This window comes from Tursiops truncatus, chromosome 6 (assembly GCF_011762595.2).
Source record: "Tursiops truncatus isolate mTurTru1 chromosome 6, mTurTru1.mat.Y, whole genome shotgun sequence".
NCBI classification, from domain to species: domain Eukaryota; kingdom Metazoa; phylum Chordata; class Mammalia; order Artiodactyla; family Delphinidae; genus Tursiops; species Tursiops truncatus.
In genome coordinates, this window is record NC_047039.1 from 14,111,252 (window position 1) to 14,136,811 (window position 25,560).

Here is a 25,560-nt window from a genome sequence, read left to right on the forward strand (position 1 = left end):
TTTGTGCAAAAGAAAAAGCATTAAAACTATTTATAAAAATACTTCCTGATCTCTGCACTGCTGCTCTCCCCCTGCCAGACACACATAAACACTCAAAAGTCTGTTCCTTCCTGCTAGAAAATGGCTCCTTTGCAGTATGGCTGCTACTTTTTGAGCATCCAGGTTATTTTTGTTCCTTCCTCATTAAGTGAATATATTTATTTGGGGTACCTAGAAAACAGGTTGCTGGAAAACATCCTGCATTTAGGATGGTAATAAAGTCTAATAGCACCTTAGGAGATGTAGTTCCCACAAATAAATCACTAATGCACTTTACTAATGATATATTTAGGGATTTTACTTTACATATGTGTACTACCCCAGCTTAAAATAATGAGAATCAAGAAGCAAGAATCAGAAGAGGAAATCAGCTGAGAGTTGTGTCTGTCATCTTGCCCTTCAGCTATTAAACTGAAAAGAGAATTTTCCACTAAGCATGTGGGGAAAGAACAGGGATAAAGGCAGTCAATACATCCCATCCCATCCTGTCTATTGGTAAATAAGCAAGCTGAAAAAAAAAAATCTCACTGTTTCTTAGGTTGAGACAAGATTAGTGTGACCACATATTCTGGTTTGTCTGGGAAAGTCCCAGTTTACCACTGCTGTCCAAATATCTCATCTGGTTTCCTGTTTATTCTGAATTTTTTTTCATTTTTACTGAAGTATTGTTATCAACAGCAGCATAATAAGCATGTGAATTATGCTTTTATCTTCTGCCATGGTCTTGTCTACTAGGGTGTAAAAGGAATATGCAGTAATGAGAGTTCTTGCCTCAATATATAAATAAATATGAAAGGCCATCAATGATAATACTTTGTCTTTACACTTTCCAGCTCCAATGTAACTAACATCTTCCCGTCAAAGAGTGTACAGAAATTCACTGATGTAACAAGTGAGCTTGGATTGGAGAAGCTAGGGATAATGAACTCTTTCTGGTCTGGGTGATGGTAGGATAATTCAATATGCTGCTCCTTTTGGCTACTTGGTGCATTAGTCAGTTGTGCCATGATGACTGCTTTTTACTTTTAAAAGTGATTCTTGGCTGACGTTTTTAATGGCCAACCTTTATTCAATTTTAGTAACTTTTGTTTTTGAAAAGAATATAAAATCTGTAATTATTTGGAACAGTCTTTCATGTATTTCAGTTAGGTCAAGTTTTAAATTTTGTTGTTTGGCTCTTCAGTACATTTTCTTCTTACTGGTTTTTGTCTATTTGTTCTATCTGTTTTTAAGAGAGTTGTGCTAATATGGTTGTGGATTTGTCTCTTTTCTCATTTATCAGTCAATTTTTGTTTTATGCATTTTAAAGCCAAGTTATGTGGTACGCAGTTTAGATTGTAATATCTTCTGGTAGTTTAATCCATTTATCATTACAATATATTCTTTAATTGAATTAATCTTCTTTCCTTAAAGTCTACATTGTCTGATATTTGTGTAGATACAACAACTCTCTTTTCATTTACACACACACATATAAATCTTTGTAAATATATATATTATGCATTGTAATATATATAGCAACATATATATCATCCTGTATTATATATTATATATAAACTTATATATAGAAATTACATATACATATAGAATTTAATATTTATAACTTATGTAGAACATAATTCTCTCTATAAGTTCTCTATATGTTTACATATAATATATAGTACAGGTATATATATGTAAGTATATGTCCATTTATTTTCACTTGTCTTTGACTTTAAAGTTAAGAAATGTTCTCTTTTAATGAGAATATAATTGCTTGTGTTGCTTTTGTAGTTTTTTTTTTGTTTGATCCATTCTGTTAATCCTATTCATCCGCTTGGAGTATTTAGTCCATTTACACTTAGTGTAATTACTGATATAGTTGGGTTTTATTTTCCATCCATTTTATTTTATTTTCCATCCATTTTTTTAAAATAATTTTTTTAATACATTTAATTTTGGCTACATTGGGTCTTTGTTGCTGCACGTGGGCTTTCTCTAGTTGCGGCGAGCAGGAGCTACTCTTCGTTACAGTACGTGGGCTTCTCATTGCGGTGGCTTCTCTTGTTGTGGAGCATGGGCTCTAGGCGCACCAGCTTCAGTAGTTGCAGCAAGCGGGCTCTAGAGCACAGGCTCAGTAGTTGTGGTGCACAGGCTTAGTTGCTCCGCGGCATGTGGGATCTTCCTGGACCACAGCTCGAACCTGTGTCCCCTGCATTGGCAGGTGGATTCTTAACCACTGTGCCACTAGGGAAATCCCTCCATCCATTTTTTATTTCCAATTTAATGCATCTGTTTTATGTTACTTTTATGTTTTATGTTACTGTTTTTCTAATTTCTTGCCTTTTTTTAGGTTAGTCAACTCCTTTTGTATTACATTTTCTTCTATTAACCTGTAATTATTTGTTCATTCTTTCAATGGCTACCCTAAAGATGACAACATGAGTCATGGCATTATTATCCAATGCAAATTCTTACTTTTAACACTTCTATGATAATGCTATGACACATAGAAGTATTTACTCATCTGTTAATAATGCCATGCATTTCAATTAGACATATTTTATACTCAAAATGCAATATTCTTATTTTTGTAAATTTGATATTTCTTTACATTTACCCTTTCCAGTGCTTCTCACTAATTCTTGTGTATATGAAATTGTTGAAGATTAGTGCAATGGACATCCGTAAACTCACTTCTCAGAAACAATTATTTTAACATTTTATTATACCTATTTGCAAATAGGTGTGTGTATGTGTATACATGCTAAACCATTTCATAGAAGCTGCAGACTTTACCACCTAGAGTATCTTCATGAATATTTTTAACAAAAGGACTTTTTTTACATTATTATGATGCAACTATCTCCAAAAAGAGTCAATATTTACATAATTTCATTTTATACCTAATCCATCTTCAAAGTTCTCCAGTTGTCCCACAAATGACTTCTGTAGTTGTATTTCTCCAACCAAATCCAATTAAGATTTATATATTATAGTTGCTTTTTCTAGTTTGTTACCTTAGAACAGTTCTCTCTATCTTAATTTAATGACACATACTTTTGAAGTGATAAGACCAGTTGTATTGTAGAATAAGCTACATTCTGCATTTATTTATCTGATTGTGGTGTCATTTATCTTGTTTCTCTTTGCCCAATAGTCCCAGGTAAACTGGAAGTTAAGTCCAAAGTCTTGATTAGATTCAAGTTTAATATTTTTTGTAAATTGTTCTTAGGTGGTATTATGTTCTTTATATTGCATCTCATCAAGAAGCACATAATTTCATGCTGTCACACAATGATGATAAGTTGGATTGCTTAATTATAGTGATAATCTTTTAAAACAAGTATTTTTGTCTAAGATCCTTTAATCATATTATCTTAGTCTAAAGCAACCAAAATTTTGCTCAAGAACATTTTTTATTGTGGTTTTTTTATTACTTATTTTTGATATGTCATTTTATTTAGGAAGGATAGCATGTGTTTTAGATCTCTGTTATATTTCTTGATCTAGCATTTTCATTTTCATCTATTTATCTTTTTATTTTGCATCCTGAGAACGTTGCCTGTGTTTATCTTATGTATAATGGGTCTCTTTTCTGCATGTCCCCTCTGCCCTTGATTATTCCTAATGCCATTTTAAATTCTGCTTTAAAATTATCAATATTCTTAGTCTGTTCATCATAGACTGGGTGGCTTATGAACAACAAGCAGAACTGGAGGCTGGAAGTCCAAGATCAGGGTATCAGCATGGTCAGGTGAGGGCCCTGTTCTAGGTTGCAGGCTTCTCACTGTACCGTTACATAGCTGAAGGGGCTGGAGACCTCTCTGGAGCTTCTTTTGTAAGGCATTAATCTCATTCAGAAGGGTGGACACTTAAGGACCTCTCAAAGGCCCCATCTTTTAATAATGTCACCTTTGAGGGTTAGGATTTCAACATACAAATTTGGGGCAGGGGGACACAAACATTCAGACCATAGCAATTACCTTTTTTTTTTCTGGATCCCTTCCTTCACTTTTCCTTACAGTTTCATATTCATTTCTGCATCTTTTTCATGATGTCCTGGTATTATTGTATTTTGCTTATACCACAGAGAAGATTCTCTTTATTTGTATCTTTTTTTGCATTTATCTTTTTTGTAAGAATGTTCTTCTGATATATAGTTTTTTGAGTGCTGCATCATAACCTTCCTTCTTAATAAAGAATAAGTTCAAAGGGCTTGTGTTAATTTCCTATTCTCATTGTGACAAGTTACTGTGAAATTAGTAGCTTAAAGCAACACAAATTTATTATCTTACAGTTCTGGATTTTAGAAGTCCAAAATTAGTCTCATTGGCCTAAAATTAAGTTGTTGGCAGGGCTGGTTTCTTCTGGAAGGGGAAAATCCACTTCCTTGCCTTTTCCAGCTTCTAGAGGCCACCTGCATTCCTTGGCTTAGTGACCCTTTCTGTGAATTATTCCAACCCATTGCTTCCATTGTCACATCTTCTACTCTGACCTAAATCTGAAGGTCTTGCCTCCCTCTTAAAAGGACCTTTGTGATTACATTGGGCTCATCCAGAATAATTTCCTCATCTAAAAATCCTTAATCACACCCGCAAATTCCCTTTCATCGTGTAGATAATATATTCAAAGGTTCTGAGGATTAAGATGTGAACATTTTGTGTGGGGAAGGCATCATTCAACCTACCACAGGCTCCATATTGGTTTTGTGTTTTTGTTCTTTGATATTTAGATAGGATGAGAATTCTAATCTGGTATTACGTCCTAAAATAGACTCCTTACTTGAGTGCTTTTAAAATCCTTTTTCAGATCTTAAGTTGAAGAACTGGTTGATATGCATTATATTGCCAACTCTTTGATCCCAACATTCTGAGCAAATGGTGAGCACCCTGAAGTGCAGTTGTAGTATAAGGAATTTAGTTTCCATGCTACTTTTCTGCATAAATCTACCACCAGGAATAAGCTTCCTGGAATTAATTTTCTGTTCTGTTTTGTCTTCACATAAGAGAGCTTGTCCAGCTCTTTTCCTTGCGTTACTATAAAAAAGGAAGGTCCATATGTCTTCAAGAGGTGAAGGTCATGATGATGATAGTGATGATAACGATAATGATTATAATGCCAATAGTGGTTGCCACATATTGAGTGCTTATTTTACGCTAGTCGCCATGATTAAAGCTTTGCACATATTCTTTCATCTCTTCCTTTCCACAAACCCTTGAGGTAAGTACCACTGTTATTACTATTTGACATTTTAGAGAACGGATAGTCACAGAAAGAGTAATTAACTAACCTGAGGTCGCATGGAGAGGAAATAGTGGAGCTGGGACAGAGGCTTCATTTTCACAGTTTGCTGTAGCAAAACTCACTCCAGGGTTTTTCTAGCACAGTTGGTTCAGAATGCTTTGCTATGCATCAATATCTTTCCTCTGCCCTTGCAAATTGGGACTTGTTAGCAGTGTTCTGCTTGTATATCTTTTGTTAGTACACTTGAAATTATTGCGTTCCAGAGAGAGTGATTATGAGTTGGTTCTTGCTGTGTTTCTACTCAGTATATTCCTATTTGTTCAGTATTTAGCAGAATGTGACTTCATGTTTTATAAGATGTGCATAGCATTACTTTCTAGTTTCCGGTGCTGATACATATTTCCTCCCAATTTTGTATTCCTTTGGTCTTATGCTATACTTTAAGAAAGAAACTGGCTTAGATGTTTTTATTCAAGATGCCATCATTCTAGGAAATGCTCTAATCTCTCTTTCCGAAAAATTTCTTTTTAGATAACTTAATGAACAAGTCACCATCTGCATCATTTACTTCAAACTCTCAAATTCACAATAATCTATTGTTTAGAATCATTTTTATGTCATAATTTACTTCATAGCCTGCTGATTCATGTCAGCTTTATTTAGATTAGTAGGTACCCAGTTTTGATTTGACTTGACACATTAGTGAGAGACTTTTAATCAAATAAGCAAAACACTTTCTCTGTTGGGCTACTGATCGTGCTCCACTCAATCTACTTATTTTTTTTAAGACACCAAGATAATTTAAATAGGCAAATAGGTTTTCTGCTTACACTTCAGCATTTAAGGAACATCATCAAATGTATATCCGTGTGTTAGTTTGGAAGGTACTTGGGAGAACTGTGCTTAAGCCACAGCCCTGTCTTTATTTGTTGTGTGGCATTAACTTTTTTTTTTCTTCTATAAAAAACAAAGGTTGTTGAAACAGATAATCCCTTCCTCCTTTAGAACTGCCTAATTTTCAGTAGCAAGAGATTAAATGGCTAGTTCTTGCCTCAAGTAAATGAATAGAAGTTGAACATAGTTTCTACTTGGGATATTAGAAAGCAAATGATAATAATGCAAGAACTAATCTTACTATTTAAGAAGATACCCTTATAACCCAACATTTCACTTGAATGTCATAGAATTTGGCCATAGGAGAAACTCTGTTCTGAAAGCCCATGACCTTTCAAGGGTAAGGGAGAAAAAAAATGGCATTGAGACAAACACATTTCATTAGCACTTCTCAAGTTCTTATTAATACAGGTTTTCATTTTCCCTAAGAGCCCTTAAAATCTTTGCAGCAGAAGATATTTGATTAGTCATAAAGCATTTCACAACACACAGAGCTGATATAAGGGGACAGAGAGTCTAAATGGAACAAACCTAGGTCGGAAAGCTGAAATTTTTCGTCAGCTGTTCTTGAAGCTTAACACATTATAAATTTATGCATTGCATATGGCAAGTGAGGGTAAATTAGAGACTCTGGCAAGCCAGACTTTCTGTACATAAGCATCTTTTTCCTTGTGCAGGAGAGAGAAAAATGTAAAGGAATAGCACTGAAAAGAGTTTCTCTTGGCAAGAAAAGGATACATACTGATTTTAGAATTAATTGTTGTGATGAAAAGAACAATAATCAAGATATACAGTATCATTCTTTAGTTATTATAGTTTTCTTTGTATTAGATTAGTGAGATATTCTGAGGCCTAATCTGGTGATTCCATGAGTCAGATAAAAAGAAAGTTTTGCTTGAATATATTTAAACCTTGGCCCAAATCTAAGCATTTAAGGCCTGAATCCAGAAATGATAAAAGCTATGTGTTAGTTTAGACAAAGATATATAAAGGAGAAAAAAAGTCTGTGGACTGGAAATAACATGCTGGTCAAAAAAAATAAAAAAGATATTTGTCATCAGTGCCTTGTGTTAATGAAAATGGGTAGTTGAGAGCTCCTGGGTGCATTTGATACCTTGAGGTCTTGCTGAGAATGCAGCTGCTGGCTCTATATATAGACTTAATTCTGATGCTGAGGGAATAAAAGCATACATACCATAGTAATGAGATTACTGGGACAGCTCCCAAATCGAGACAGCTGAGCCAAATCAATAAATGCATTTTTCTTCCCCTTAAAATTGCTGAGCTCATTAGAAAGACCAATATACTTCATGGTTAGACCTCTTAGACTGTGTTTCAAGCTCCCTCTAGCATTTTGCAAATTAAAAATTTAAATACAAAGATGATTCCCAAATATGACCACACCATCAAAATTACAATTTCCCTAGGATAAGCATTACTATTTTTCTTTTTAAAAATTCCCTTATGCATTTTGGGCACGTGGATTGGACATAGTTTTCTGACTGGTATGCTATCATAGGGAGACCATATGGTACAGTGGAAAATGCAGGAACTTTTAAGTTATACATATTGGAGGTTAGAATCCAAACCACTTTGTGCATTGGATATATATATATATATATATATATAAAACCTTTGTATATTCACTTAACTACAGATCAAAACACTTTCCCTTTGTAAAGCTGTAAATTTGAAGAAGACAAAAATTCAGAAGTAATTTTAAGGAAATAGTTGAAGATGCAGATAAATACTCAACTACAATGATAATCCTTGCACCATTGTGTTTACAATTGAAAATAAAGTATTTAATAATGAAAGATGGCTTAAATAGCATGATGTATTTATACAAAATATTATTATGTAACCACTTACATGATAATTTTTTGTTTTTTACATGATAATTTAAAAGAATAATTTTTGTAATAGAAAGAGGCTCAAGATATATTATTACGTTAAAAAACAGAATCACCTAGTACATATGGTTCGTGTGGTATGACACTGCTGTATGTGTGGTTATGTATATGCACGATACTCATACAATATTTATATACACACACATACATATCACACATAGAAAACGGCATCTAGAAAATTGTGGACAGCAGTAAATAGTGTGATTACGGATGAATCTTCTTTTCTCCTTGTTGCTCCTGTGTATTACTAAGTACTCTATAATAAACATTGTACTCCTTTTATAAAGAATAAAGTTAAACAGTAATAGTTCAAAAATAACAAAAAGACTGAGACTCTCTTCAACCAAACAAAGGAATATTGTAGCACATAAATCGGTAAGAATCATAAACTGCTTACACAGAAATTCAGCCTGCTTTCAGTGAGAAATCCTGAGGCACATATTATGAAGCCCAGTGTGTGAGAGGGGCAGAACAAGAAGATAAGAGTCTGAAACTGAATCTGATTAAGGAGACACACAATAAATAGTCCAGACTATTCACAGACTCTTTAAAGGTCTATCAAACCATACAGAGGGATAAGCAATTTTGCAATAATAGACAAAGATGGCCCTTCTGTCTCGGGAAACATCTCAGTAATCATATCCACATCTTTGGAGAAGCAGCAGAGTAAAATATCTGACTAGGAGGTAGGATATCAGATAGGTGTGAGTTTAAGTCCTTGTTTCACCATTTACTCACCATGTTACCTTGGTTACCTTCACATTTCTGAAACTCAGTTTCTTCACTTGTTGAAGGAGAATAATAAGAATTATCATTTATCTCAATCACAGTTAACACTGACTAAGGGCTGTGTTCTAAGGGCTACTTGTAACATCCCCTTAAGAGATTAAGGGAGGCTTGTTTGCAAAACATTTAGCTTGGTGACCAAGAATATAATAAGTGCTCAATAAATGCTAGTTCTCAGTACAGCTACAAGCATAGAAATGGTAATTATTTATTTAACAACTATCATTTGTGGCTATAATTCACACAGCTCTATATTGTAAAACAGGGAGGGATAAAACGATGAGTAAGACACATTGTCTGCTCCCAGGGAATCTACAGTTTTGGGGAGGGGGGAGGGCAGACACAGGAGGAAATGCTGAGGAAGGTCTCAGTGTAAAAGTGGCCAACGTCATGGTGCCAAAGCGAACTCAGGAGTCGTCAAGGGTGTTGTTCTCCCTGGGATCTGAGGATAGATGGCTCCATAGATTGGGAGGGGGGGGTCACCTTTCAGCCCTATCTTAATACAGAAAAAAATATAGCAAATATTTAACTTCTATTTTGAAGATTATCGTAGAATTGGTATACCTCATTTGACTCAGCTGGGTCTGAAAGTCAAAATATAATAGTGTCCACTGGCAAGATAAGAGAATTATTCTATTGTTTTGTTTTTCCTTAAGAGATGTAATGCCTCAGATCACATTTTTTTTTAAAGGGTACGTTCTTTTTCCAAACATGAGAAAAATGGTCTATAAATAATTGACCTTTGAAGTTTTAAAAATCACATTATCTTGTATTTGCATTTTTCTCTTATACTTTTCAAAGTATATTTCCAGTCCCTTGAGTCTTTCAACAGTCTTGTGAGATAGCAAAAAGCAGTGTTATTAATCTCATTTTGTTGACAATGAAAATGAGATGCCCAAAGGTCAATGACTTTCTTAAAAGTCATATAAGGTGATGGAATTAGGCTCAGGATCCAGAACTCTTGATTCTTAGCCTTAAATTGTTTTATTTCTATTACACTCAAAAATATTTTAAGACATTTTATACAGATGACATGTAAGTTTTATATTTGAACACATAGCATTAAAAGAGTGCCTTCAATTTTTAGGCTGGTTGAGAGAGGTTTTGTGAAAAGACCATTCTGATACTTCACAAGCCTGAATTACAGTCCACTCCTAACACTGATTGTCTCCTGGACTATATACACAACCAGATCATTCATCTCCAGATGCAACATGCAGTTCACATAAGAGAATTTAAGCAATCCACAATCTTGCTGGACCAAAGATTCAGAAGCAGAGGCTCAAAAGAGCTAGCCCTAGTTTCTGTAGTGTACTAAAGCACTCTGATAGCACAGTGGAGACCGATGATACGGTAATTTGGTATTTATTAAAATATTCTTTCTTGTTTAACATTTATGAGTATGACTGGTGAAAATAAAACTAAAGTTGCTTCTCAAAAGAAGGAGTGCAAAGCACATGTTAAAAGACTTTTATAGTTAATAATGAATAAAGCTGTGGAACATTTGGCACCTCTCTGGATACAGAAATACTGGAGCATTATTTCTCATGTATTTGCCACATGGGGGAAGATGTAGCTTCCACTAGCAGAATTTAATATATCCATACAATTAAAAAAGAGAATAATAAACTTCCATTCCCCAAACTTCAATCATTTCATGAAAGTTAAACAATTCATTCCAGAGGAAGACTGTTAATAATCCAAGAAACCTCATATATTCTAATGTTAATTGTTTTATTATTCAATATAGCCATGCTATTACTTTATTAAATTTGAAATTAGTCTTTCTATGGTCATTAATACAACAGAAATGGGTTCCTATGGATTTTCTTCATTCAAAAATAACAGATTATCTAAAAATAATTTTAAAAAGCCACATATCTGTACTTAAGAAAAATTATATAAATATTAAAAAAGCATAAAGAAGAAAGTAAACACTTGTAATCATACAAAAGGCAACTACTGTTAACATTTTGGTGTACTGCCATCATGTATTTTTTCCCCAATCAGGATTTTTTTTTAATATATCTATATCTCCCTGTATGTGTTATGTAAAATTTTGTATTTTTTTATGGAGTCAGAGATTATATTGTATATACTCTATTGCATGATTTTTTTTTTCTTGTGACATAGAGATTTTTCTTCTAAATTTTTGTTCCTAATAGTAAACAAGAGGAGATAACTAACTTTGAGTGTCTTGATATAGAAGCCTAACCAGGTCCATGAAAAATAGACACTTTCTTTGAATTCCGTGTTTTTCTCTTTCATGTGAATTTTGCATTGCAATCCATATCAAATGCATGTTAGTTTTAAAGAATTGTCCCTCAGATATATTTAATAAAATTGACAGTCTGTGGAGATAAGCTATGTTTATCATATGGGTCAAACATCATCTTACATGTAAGGGGACAGGCATCCCCTTTAGAGGAGCATAGACAATACCGTATGGAAAGCCATTCCCTGTGTGATTAACTGATTCTCTAATCCATCAATTGTTTTGTGTGCATGGTCTTCCATTGCATCACTGTGCTGTGAGTTGCACACTGTCTTCCTCTGGGTGAACTTGTGTTTATTCTCCCTCACTCAACTAGCAGTTTTTAAAAAGAATAGGGCCACACTGCTCAAGAGAAGACGTTTTGCAATGAAGAATCAATTAGAGTTTTCTTTAGGACCAGTAATTGCAAACATAGACCTTGGAGTCAGGTAAACCTGGGATCAAGTCTTGTTTCTACTACTTAAAAACTGGTTTACCCGGGAGACCTTCAAGATGGTGGAGGAGTAAGACATGGAGATCACCTTCCTACCCACAGATAAATTAAAAATACATCTACATTTGGAACAACTTCTACAGAACCTACTGAATGCTGGCAGAAGACCTCCGACTTCCCCAAAGGCAAGAAACCTCCTCCTGCCCCCTACGTACCTGGGTAGGGCAAAAGAGAAAAGAAAAAAACAGAGACAAAAGAATAGGGACAGGACCTGCATCTCTGGGAGGGAGCTGTGAAGGAGGAAAAGTTTCCACACACTGTGGAGCCCCTTCACTGGTGGGGTCTGGGGGTGGGTGGGGCGGAAGCTTCGGAGCTACGGGAGAGAGTGCAGCAACAGGGGTGCAGAGGGGAAAGAAGAGAGATTTCCGCACAGAGGATTGGTGCTGACCAGCACTCACCAACCTGAGATACTTGTCTGCTCACCTGCCAGGGCGGGTGGGGGCTGGGAGCCAGGGCTCAGGCTTCAGAGGTCAGACCCCAGGGAGAGGACTGGGGTAGGCTGCGTGAAGACAGCCTGAAAGGGGCTAGTGCACCACAACTAGCTGGGAGGGAGTCAAGGAAGAACTCTGGACCTGCCAAAGAGGCAAGAGATCATTGTTTCAGGGTGCTCAAAGAGAGGGGATTCCTTCCCCATGTGCCCACAAAAGGCAGAGCACCACCTAAGCAACCTCCAGAGACAGGTGCGAGCCATGACTATCAGCTAAGACCCCAGAGACAGGCATGAAATGCTAACACTGCTGCTGCTCCCACCAAGAATCCTGTGTGCAAACACAGGATACTACCCACACCCGCAAGGAGCCTGTGCAGCATGCCACTGCCAGGGTACTGAGATCCAGAGACAACTTCCCTGGAAGAACACATGACATGCCTCAGGCTGTTGCAATGTCATGCTGGTCTCTGCCACCACAGGCTCGCACCACATTCCAGTTATGACTGTCAGACCACTCCCTCTCCTCGGCCTAAGTGATCAAGAGAGCCCTAATCAGCTGCTGCTTTAACCCCCTCCTGTCTGGGTGGGGAACAGACTCCTGAGGATGGCCTACACACAGAGGCGGGTCCAAAACTAAAGCTGAACCCCAGGAACTGTGCGAACAAAGAAGAGAAAGAAAAATTTCTCCATGCAGCCTCAGGAGCAGTGGATTAAATCCCCACCATCAACTTGATGAACCCTGCAGAAACTCTGCAAGCCAGAAGGGAGTGGCAGGACATATTTCAAGTGATGAAAGGGAAAAACCTACAACCAAGATTACTCTACCCAGCAAGGATCTCATTCAGATTTGGCAGAGAAATTAAAACCATTACAGACAAGCAAAAGCTAGAGAATTCAGCACCACCAAACCAGCTTTTCAACAAATGCTAAAGGAACTTCTCCTGGCAGGAGACACAAGATAAGGAAAAGACCTAAAAAAACAAACCCAAAACAATTAAGGAAATGGTAATATGAACATATATAATTACCTTAAATGTAAATGGATTAAATGCTCCAACCAAAAGAAACAGACAGGCTGAATGGATACAACAACAAGACCCATATATATGCTGTCTACAAGAGACCCACTTCATACCTAGGGACACGTAAAGACTGAAAGTGAAGGGATGGAAAAAGATACTCCATACAAATGGAAATCAAAAGAAAGCTGGAGTAGCAATTCTCATATCAGACAAAATAGACTTTAAAATAAAGACTATTACAAGAGACAAAGAAGGACACTACATAATGATTAAGGGATCAATCCAAGAAAGAAGATAGAACAATTGTAAATACTTATGGACCCAGCATAGGAGCACCTCAATACATAAGGTAATTACTAACAGCCATAAGAGTGGAAATCAACAGTAACACAATAATAGTAGCAGATTTTAACACCCCACTTTCGCCAACGGACAGATCATCCAAACAGAAAATAAATAAGGAAACACAAGCTTTAACTGATACATAAAACAAGATGGACTTAATTGATATTTATAGGACATTACATCCAAAAACAACAGAATACACTTTCTTCTCAAGTACTCATTCTCCAGAGTAGATCATATCTTGGGTCACAAATCAAGCCTCAGTAAATTTAAGAAAATTGAAATCGTATCAAGTATTTTTCCAACCACAATGCTATGAGACTAGATATCAATAGAAGGAAGAAAACTGTGAAAAGTACAAACACATGGAGGCTAAATAATATGTGACTAAATAACGAAGAGATTACTGGGGAAACCAAAGAGGAAATCAAAAAATACCTAGAAACAAATGACAATGAAAACACGATGACCCAAAGCCTATGGGATGCAGCAAAAGTAGTTCTAAGAGGGAAGTTTATAACAATACAATCTTACCTCAAGAAATAAGAAACATCTCGAACAAACTAACCTTAGACCTAAAGCAATTAGGGAAAGAAGAACAAAAAAATCCCCAAAGTTAGCAGAAGGAAAGAAATCATAAAGATCAGATCAGAAATAAATGAAAAAGAAATGAAGGAAACAGTAGCAAAGATCAGTAAAACTAAAAGCTCGTTCTTTGAGAAGACAAACAAAATTCATAAACCATTAGTCAGACTCCTCAAGAAAAAAAGGGAGAAGACTCAAATCGATAGAATTAGAAATGAAAAAGGAAAAGTAACAACTGACACTGCAGAAATACAAAGGATCATGAGAGATTACTGCAAGCAACTATATGCCAATAAAATGGACAACCTGGAAGAAATGGACAAATTCTTAGAAAAGCACAACGTTCTGAGACTGAACTAGGAAGAAATAGAAAAATATGAACAGACCAATCACAAGCACTGAAATTGAAACTGTGATTAAAAACCTTCAGCAAGGGCTTCCCTGGTGGCACAGTGGTTGGGAGTCCGCCTGCCGGTGCGGGGGACACGGGTTCGGGCCCTGGTCCGGGAGGATCCCACATGCCGCGGAGCAACTAAGCCCGTGCGCCACAACTACTGAAGCCCGCGCACCTAGGGCCTGTGCTCCCAACGAGAGAGGCCACCGCAATGAGAAGCTAGAGCACCACAACGAAGAGTAGCCCCTGCTCACTGCAACTAGAGAAAGCCCACGTGCAGCAACGAAGACCCAACACAGCCTAAAATAAAATAAAATAATTTAAAAAAAAAAAAAAAAAAAAAAAAAAAAAAACCTTCAGCAAACAAAAATCCCAGCACCAGATGGCTTCACAGGTGAATTTTATCAAACATTTAGAGAAGAGCAGTGCCTGTCCTTCTCAAACTCTTCCACAATATAGCAGAGGGAGGAAAACTCCCAAACTCATTCTACGAGGTCACCATCACCCTGATACCAAAACCAGACAAAGATGTCACAAAAAAAGAAAACTACAGGCCAGTTTCACTGATGAACATAGATGCAAAAATCCTCAACAAAATACTAGCAAAAAGAATCCAACAATACATTAATAGGATCATACACCATGATCAAGTGGGGTTTATCCCAGCAATGCAAGAATTCTTCAATATATGCAAATCAATCAATGTGATACACCATATTAACAAATTGAAGGTTAAAAGCCATATTATAATCTCAATAGATGCAGAGAAAACTTCTGACAAAATTCAACTCACATTTATGATAAAAACGCTCCAGAAGTGGGCATAGAGGGAACCTACCTCAACATAATAAAGGCCATATATGACAAACCCACAGCCAACATTGTTCTCAATGGTGAAAAACTGAAAGCATTTTCTCTAAGATTGAGAACAGGACAAGGTTGCCTACTCTCACCATTATTATTCAACATAGTTTTGGAAGTTTTAGCCATGACAATCAGAGAAGTAAAGCAAATAAAATGAATCCAAATCGGGGAAGAAGACATAAAACTGTCAGTGTTTGCAGATGCAATGATACTGTACATAGAGAATACTAAAGATGCTACGAGAAAACTACTAGAACTAATCAATGAATTTGGTAAAGTAGCAGGATACAAAATTAATGCACAGACATCTCTTGCATTCCTATACAGTAATGACGAAAAATCTGAAAGAGAAATTAAGGAAACACTCCCATTTACCATTGCAACAAAAATAAAATACCTAGGAATAAACCTACCTAAGGTGACAAAAAACCTGTATGCAGAAAACTATAAGACACTGATGAAAGAAATTAAAGATGATACAAACAGATGGAAAGATATACCATGTTTTTGGACAGGAAGAATCAACATTGTGAAAATGACTATACCACCCAAAGCAGTCTACAGATTCAATGCAATCCCTATCGAACAACCAATGGGCATTTTTCACAGAACTAGAACAAAAAATTTCACAATTTGTATGGAAACACAAAAGACCCCAAATAGCCAAAGCAATCTTGAGAAAGAGAAACAGAGCTGGAGGAATCAGGCTCCCTGACATCAGACTATATTACAAAGGTACAGTAATCAAGACAGTATGGTATTGGCACAAAAACAGAAATATAGATCAATGAAAGAGGATAGAAAGCTCAGAGATAAACCCATGCACATATCGTTACCTTATCTTTGATAAAGGAGGCAAGAATATACAATGGAGAAAAGCCAGCCTCTTCAGTAAGTGGTGCTGGGAAAAATGGACAGCTACATGTAAAGAATGAAATTAGAACACTTCCTAACACCATACACAAAAATAAGCTCTAAACAGATTAAAGACCTAAATTTAAGCCCAAACACTATAAAACTCTTAGAGGAAAACATAGGAAGAACACTCTTTGACCTAAATCACAGCAAGATCTCTTTTGACCCATCTCCTAGAGTAATGGAAATAAAAAGAAAAATAAACAAATGGGACCTAAAGAAAGTTAAAAGCTTTTGCACAGCAAAGGAAACTATAAACAAGATGAAACGACAGCCCTCAGAATGGGAGAAAATATTTGCAAACGAATCACCGGGCAACTGCTTAATCTCCACAATATATAAACAGCTCATGCATCTCAATATCAAAAAAACAAACAACCCAATCTAAAAATGGGTGGAAGACGTAAATAGAAATTCTTCCAAGAAGATTTACAGATTGCCAACAAACACATGAAAGGATGCTCAACATCACTAATCATTAGAGAAATGCAAATCAAAACCACAATGAGGTATCACCTCACACTGGGCTGATGTCCATCATGAAAAAAATCTACAAACAATAAACGCTGGAGACAGCGTGGAGAAAAGGGTACCCTCTTACACTGTTGGTAGGAATGTAAATTGATACAGACACTATGGAGAACAGTATGGAGGTTCCTTAAAAAACTAAAAATAGAACTACCATATGACCCAGCTTTCCCACTACTGGGGATATACCCTGAGAAAACCATAATTCAAAAAGAGACATGTACCACAATATTCACTGCAACGCTATTTACAATAGCCAGAACATGGAAGCAACCTAAGTGATCATCGACAGATGAATGGATAAAGATGATTTTGCACATATATACAATGGAATATTACTCAGCTATAAAAGGAAATGAAATTGAGTTATTTGTAATGAGGTGGATAGACCTAGAGTTATACAGAGTGAAGTAAGTCAGAAGGAGAAAAACAAATAACATATGCTAACACATATATATGGAATCTAAAATGAAATGGTTCTGATGAACCTAGGGGCAGGACAAGAATAAAGACACAGATGTAGAGAATGGACTGGAGGACACAGGGAGAGGGAAGGGTAAGCTGGGATGAAGTGAGAGAGTGGCATGGACATATATACACTACCAAATGTAAAACAGATAACTAGTGGGAAGCAGCTGCATAGCACAGGGAGATCAGCTCAGTGCTTTGTGACCACCTAGAGGGGTGGGATAGGGAGGGTGGGAGGCAGGCGTAAGAGGGAGGGGATATGGGGATATATGTATACATATAGCCGATTCACTTTGTTATACAGCAGAAACTAACACACCATTGTAAAGCAATTATACTCCAATAAAGATGTTAAAAAAAATTCATTCCTAAAAAAATAAAAAGAAAAAACTGGTTTACTGTATATTTACCCTCCCTGTGGCTCAGACCTCCATCTTTCAGATGGGAACATCTACCTTATGAGATTTATATGACGATTCAATTAGGTGTTTTCAGTCCTCAGTAAGTTGTACTCTTTATAATTATTATTTGAGGCTTTAGTTTTATGGTCTGTCTATGGAACATTCTCTCTGTCTCCCCTCCCACCCCATCCCCTCTCGCTACTCCTACACTGTAGTTAGCTCCTCCTCAGTAGAAGCCCCCTTCCCAAGTAGGAACAATATGGGCCATAGAAGCATGTCTATGTAGGCTCTCTGCACCAGGAAAGTTTTCCTATCTCAAGTCATTGAATTTAAGAGGCTCCAAATTGGCACTTAGGGGTAGATCACCAATAAATCATAAAGAAAGTTTCCTTTTCCTAGCTGTGTCTTCTATTTATCATCTTCATGGATAGCAGGATCCACTTATTGGGTTCCAGGATCTTCCTTTTCTAGATATAAGGCTGATTTAATTCTGAGATGTATCACGTGAGCTTGGTAGGTTTTTTCAAAACTCTGCCCTAGAGCTTCTTTTTTCCTTCCTACCCTTTTCTGAGGAAATTTCATGACTGTCATGACCCTCTCATTGAAATGATTATTTCTAATTTTCCTCTCCAGCCCAGGTATTTCCTCTGAATTTAAGGGTCTCTATCCAGTCACCTATGAACATATCCATTTCTTGGTCTCATCATTATCTTGAATTTGACACATGAACAGAACCCATCTGTTGTTGCTCTAGACACGGTCTTCCTCTGGTATTCCCCATTTCAGTGAATGGCGCAGCCAGTCAGTTAGCTGCATAGACCAGAATTCAAGAATACTTTTGACATCTCCTTCTTTTTCTTCCTCTCTGTTCCATGAATCACCAAGTCTTGCCTATTCATTATGTCTCAGATTAAGTGCTCTCAAATCCTTGCCACAAGTCCTGTCTATGCTCCCATGGCCTCTCACTGGATTACTGTAAAAGCCTCCAAAATGGATTTTCCTATTTTGATTCTTGCACTTTCTAATGTTCTCTACACACAGTAGCCACTCTTTAATACATACAGATGTGGCTAAAATCCTTCTAGATTTCCTTGCTTAAATCTTTTATGATAAATACTGAAGTCCCTAACATGGTTTATAGATAGGATGGCTGTATAATTTGTTACCTAGAGTAGCACACATTTGAAAGTGAAAGAGGGGTGCTGTTTATAATTACACCAATAATTAGGGCAGTAAGAGTAAAATGGGAAAATCTGAGGCAAACCAGGGTGTATGGATACCCTGCCTAAAATGTTCTTTGTGATTTAGTTTCTTACCAATATTTTATGCTGTATTCCTCTTCATTCACTGTGCACCAGAAACATTCTTTCAAATTCCCTAATATATCATATTTTTACTCATCTTAGAGATTTTGTACAGCTGTTTTTTCTCTTAGAACACACTCCTTCTAACCTCTCTAAATCCTACTTTCTCCAGTGTAACTCCCTACTCATCTCTCAGAAAATGCTATTTCTTTAGGAACGCATTGCCATACTCCCATTGTACCTTATATTTTTACTTCTGTCTGGTATATAAGAAGGTCAATAAATATTTATCATGAATGAATGAATGTGGTATAATTAAATAATAAATAATATAATTCTTATAATATTTGTCTTTCTTACAAGAATGTTTGTTTCAGATAAACAGTGGCCATGCCAGCATGGAACACAGTGTTTTGTACATTCAGTGCTGTCCCAGAGCCAGCTCGTTCTGGTCTGCAAGCGCAGGTTATTAAATTTTCAGGAATTTTATGAGCCAGTTGTTAAATAGAACTATTGTTAAAATTAAATTACATAAACTTTCAATTAAATAACTTATAATAAAAAACAGAGGCAGTAAAAACTCACTTTCCATTACTTCCTAATTATTTTACTACATTTTCCTATATCCTTTGCTCTTGAGATTATATATGAATATTGTATCTGCAAGGTTGAAATGCTATATAATGGTATATAATGCTATATACCATTGCTATATAATGCTATATAATGGTGTGCCAGCATGCATCTCTTCTCTACTCTGCATTCAGTGATATACGTAGGTGCATTTAAAATTAGTCATGGTGGGAGTATTCGCATCATGGAAAGAAACTATTACCATTTATTGTTTTGTTGATTGTCTAGACTTAGAAAAATGATGAAGAAAATGTTAAGAATGCAGAAAATGTTAAACTTATTGTCTGTAGCCACTTCAGTGTCAATAAGACCAGAATCGGAGGAACTATTCCTCTAATATTTGGAAATTATTAACTGATTCAGCAAAAAATGTTGCTCATGTCATTAATGAATGAAGTTCTGACATATGTCTTCACTGTGTCATTTTTCTCTTCTTTGTTAACTCAGACAAACCATCCCCAACCTTTATGTCACAACACCCATTTGCCAATTGCAACTGTAGGTTGACTATGGATATGAAAGTTCAGCAAAAATCAAGGAAATGTATTCTGTGATAATTAATTGGTAATTTGGAATCTACAGTAAAGAATATTGCATATTTTATTTTTATTTGTAAATTGCTGCCTTGCACCTTTGAATCAGTTACATTTATATAAAAAGCGATATTTGTACACATATATCCAGATTGTATTTTTGGAGAGTTGATGGTTAAATATTTACAAATATACCACTGCTCACAGTAGAAACCCCAAAAATATATGAAAGAATATACTGTTGACTCTTCTACATGTCTCCTTTCTTCTTATAGAACATACCTCTAATAAGAATGGTGAGATGTTGGAATGACTGAAAGAATGAAGGTTGTAGGGAAGGGCAGGTGATGGCCATGGTAATATGCCTTGTTAACCTGCATTTGTTGGTGCCCTGAGTATGGAGACAGTTAGTGGGGGAAGGATAGCGGGTGCCCTCTTACTTATTACTATTTTTCATTATGTCTTTATTTTATGAAGAAATACTGATTTAAAACCAGCCCTAAGTAGGATTTCTTCTAAATCTGATTTGACCTGTCCTGTTGATTAATAATTAGGATTTCATCTTGACACTGGTATGAAGGTGTATCTTTATCTTGGTTTTTGGTCTTGTTGATATTTGTCTTTTTTCCTTAACTTGCAATTTTGAGTTGTGAATGTTGTTCTCCTTTGCATGTGAGAAATATGTTCCTTAGAAGCACTTTCTTGTTGGAAAAAGTTGTTTGCAAGGAAAATAAATTATTTTCTACTTTCATTCACCTCATTGATTCCCCTGTGAGCCATCTGACTTGTCCATTCATAGCCATTGTTGGGTCAACTTCCTGCATGTCAAGGTTCTCAGTGAGCTTTGATTATCTCATGCTCAAAGGATGATGAATGCTCTTCACTCAGTGAACTAAAAGGCCTGTTTCAATAATCTTTTAGCTTCTTTATGCAACCTATATATATATAATGATATCACCTTTTTATTTTCTGAAGGGAAGAAAAATATTGAAGTGAACCCATCCTCCTGCTCTATTTGTCCATATTAACTTTAGAAATATGCTGTTCATTTATTTATATAATTTGAATATAGAATCTAAGAAAGAGAGAAATGAACATTTATTGTGTATTTGTCTTAATGCCAGATATTTTATGTAAACGGCTTTAATTAATTCTCACATTAACCCTGTAAGCAGATAACTATTGTTGCCTTTTGTATATGAGGAAACTGAAAAGTAAAAGATTGTATACTGACTCCAAGATAGTGGCAGAAGCTGGATTTGAGTTAAAGTCTGTCTGATTGTAAACACTGTTCTTCCCATGACAATGGTGCTATTTTGTTGTTGTTGATCTTTAATATATCAAAGCCTAGTTGTAAAACTGACAGCATAATCAGTTTTGCCACTGTTCTGTTACCCAGCAAGGAGCAGAATGCAGTAGAAAAAAGCTTCTAGGGGAATCAAGAGAGAGATTTAAAGTCTCAGTGATCCCTCAAGCCTTGCTTTTTGGACAATCCATTTTATCTTATTTTTGTGCTTCAGTTTCATTCTTTTTAAAGTTAGGCAGAGAACTAGAAGATCCATTAGGTTTCATTTTAATTATAACACTCTTAAAGTTTCTTTGCTCCCAAACTCCTAGAGAAACACAGAAAATGATTTCTTCATGCAGAAAATATTTTAAAATAGTAAGCAGACATCTCAAACTTCACAATAATACACAAATTGAAGAATGTTGGCTGCCCATTAGAGATAAAGGACTGATTATATTTTGCCCCAAATTATGTTAGACCAGCATTTTATCATTGGCATCTTGGTATGATTGATATTAGGCAGCTGTCAACATGGGCACGTGGTATTTTCCCTTGACTAAAAGCAGACCATATGAGTGTCCAATTTAAAACATTTAAACAGGAATTGTGGTTTTCACTATGGATGGTCAAAAGGTCAGCATGGTGATGGGGCTGTGTCTTCCGAGGATTGTTGCCGTGGTTACTAGGGCTTCATATGATGTATTTAATGGAGAGCCAGGCGCCTCCTGCTTTGAAGCAGCTGGGATGCTCTGACAAGGGCATGACCTGAGGCTGGAAATGGAGCCTAAAGTGATCAGCCTGTACCGAAATAAGGGGTTGCCTGTAAAGCTGCAGAGTCAAATGCTGTCTCCTAGAATTCTGCAAGGATCAATTAATCAAAGGAAGCAGAACAGGTCGCCTGGAGTGAGATCAGCAACCGGAGATTCTGCTGCAGTTAACTGATCCTAAAGGCAGTAAGAACTGTGCTCTGTAAATTATTTTTTATCTGTGTCATAGGAATTATATTTTCTTCCACTCATTGAATCATAGTTTCTCATCAAGCCCAGGGTGTTAGTCTCCTCTGTGATATTCCTAACGGAATGCTGAGTCAGGAACTTCAGAGTCATCCTTACGTTTTTACCCATGCCGTATGAAGCTAAATTTATGGATTTTTAATTCTGTACTTGACACTGCAGTTTGTTTTTGAATGGGTTATTTTATTTTGTCATCATAACAGCGTTATGAAAATCATTGTTATTTTCTCTATTTCACAAATGAGGGAACTGAGCCACAGAATTTAAGTGTCCAAGTTACTCACAGGTAGTTAGGGGTAGAACCAGAATTTCCACCCATGTCTGCCTGACTCTGTAGCACATCCTCTTCCAGTATCCCAGTCAATGACCAAATCCTCTGACTTCTACCTCCTTAATCGTTCCTGATTCATCCGCATCTCCATTTTTTCCAAGGCCATTGCTTTAGCACAGACCTTTATCAACCTTCACTTGATTATTGCAAAAATTGTCCTAAAGGTGTATATACCTACAGATTACTCTGCCATGAGAGTGATCTTTATAAATATACAAAATATAAATCTGATCAAGTTACTTGTCTGCTTAAAATCTCCCAATCTACTGCATATATTATAAAATAAAGTCCAAATGCCTTAGTCTAGCAACTGTATTCTTTTTTTTTTTAACATCTTTGTTGGAGTATAATTGCTTTACAATGGTGTGTTAGTTTCTGCTTTATAACAAAGTGAATCAGTTATACATATACATATGTTCCCATATCTCTTCCCACTTGCGTCTCCCTCCCTCCCACCCTCCCTATCCCACCCCTCCTGGCTGTCACAAAGCACCGAGCTGATCTCCCTGTGCTATGCGGCTGCTTCCCACTAGCTATCTACCTTACGTTTGGTAGTGTATATATGTCCATGCCTCTCTCTCACTTTGTCACAGCTTACCCTTCCCTCTCCCCATATCCTCAAGTCCATTCTCTAGTAGGTCTGTGTCTTTATTCCTGTCTTACCCCTAGGTTCTTCATGATATCTTTTTTTCTTAAATTCCGTATATATGTGTTAGCATACAGTATTTGTCTTTCTCTTTCTGACTTACTTCACTCTGTATGACAGACTCTATCCACCTCATTACAAATAGCTCAATTACGTTTCTTTTTATGGCTGAGTAATATTCCATTGTGTATATGTGCCACATCGTCTTTATCCATTCATCCGGTGATGGACACTTAGGTTGTTTCCATCTCCAAGCTATTGTAAATAGAGCTGCAGTGAACATTTTGGTACATGACTCTTTTTGAATTATGGTTTTCTCAGGGTATGTGCCCAGTAGTGGGCTTGCTGGGTCATATGGTAGTTCTATTTGTAGTTTTTTAAAGAACCTCCATACTGTTCTCCATAGTGGCTGTACCAATTCACATTCCCACCATCAGTGTAAGAGTGTGCCCTTTTCTCCACACCCTCTCCAGCATTTATTGTTTCTAGATTTTTTGATGATGACCATTCTGACTGGTGTGAGATGATATCTCATTGTAGTTTTGATTTGCATTTCTCTGATGATTAATGATGTTGAGCATTCTTTCATGTGTTTGTTGGCAGTCTGTATATCTTCTTTGGAGAAATGTCTATTTAGGTCTTCTACCCATTTTTGGATTGGGTTGTTTGTTTTTTTGTTATTGAGCTGCATGAGCTGCTTGTAAATTTTGGAGATTAATCCTTTGTCAGTTGCTTCATTTGCAAATATTTTCTCCCACTCTGAGGGTTGTCTTTTGGTCTTGTTTATGGTTTCCTTTGCTGTGCAAAAGTTTTGAAGTTTCATTAGGTCCCATTTGTTTCTTTTTGTTTTTATTTCCATTTCTCTAGGAGGTGGGTCAAAAAGGATCTTGCTGTGATTTATGTCATAGAGTGTTCTGCCTATGTTTTCCTCTAAGAGTTTGATAGTTTCTGGCCTTACATTTAGGTCTTTAATCCATTTTGAGCTTATTTTTGTGTATGGTGTTAGGGAGTGATCTAATCTCATACTTTTACATGTACCTGTCTAGTTTTCCCAGCACCACTTACTGAAGAGGCTATCCTTTCTCCACTGTACATTCCTGCCTCCTTTATCAAAGATAAGGTGACCATATGTGCGTGGGTTTATCTCTGGGCTTTCTATCCTGTTCCATTGATCTATATTTCTGTTTCTGTGCAAGTACCATGCTGTCTTGATTACTGTAGCTTTGTAGTATAGTCTGAAGTCAGGGAGCCTGATTCCTTCAGCTCCATTTTTTGTTCTCAAGATTGCTTTGGCTATTTGGGGTCTTTTGTGATTCCATACGAATTACCATTGCAACAAAAAGAATAAAATATCTAGGAATAAACCTACCTAAGGAGACAAATGACCTGTATGCAGAAAATTGTAAGACACTGATGAAAGAAATTAAAGGTGATACAAATAGGTGGAGAGCTATACCATGTTCTTTGATTGGAAGAATCAATATTGTGAAAATGACTCTACTACCCAAAGCAATCTACAGATTCAATGCAATCCCTATCAAACTACCATGGACATTTTTCACAGCACTAGAACAAAAAATTTCACAACTGTATTCTTTACACTCTAGCTACAGCTTGTGTTTACTGTCTTGTGTCCACTTACTTGCTAAGAACTTTTCCTAAGAACACTCCTCACTCTAATCACACAATTCACGAATGTCTTGCCCTTTCCTGAACATGGCACGCACTTCTACTTTTCCATATGTTTGGGCATTGATGCTTGAGGGATTGTGAGATAGTAAGTAGTGCCAGGGTGCTGTACTTCGTTAGAGGTAGGGTGAAGAGGGCGTATTTTATAGTGAAACAGGAAAAAAAACCAAACAGGATTTCTGTTTTTTTGTGGTTTGTTGTTGTTTGCTCTCTTGTTTAAAATTACAGGAAAGTTTATGAGTTATTGTAGCACTCTGCTAACACCTGCCAAAGGTCAGAGCTTGCTATAAAGCTCATCACTGCAGTGCTTGCAGTCAGAAGCTGCTTGCGCAGTAGCGGGCAACTGAGGCAAGCACTTTTGCAAGCACATACTGGAAGGATGTACTGTGGTGGACCTTCTTAAGATCAGCAGTAGCAGATATGTGCAGAAGCATTCAAGAACCAGTGAGTGACTAAATTAATAGAATTACATACGTATGTTCATAAAACATCACCTAAAGCTGTTCACCAATCCATTCTATATTCGGAAAAGTATAAACGTTTAT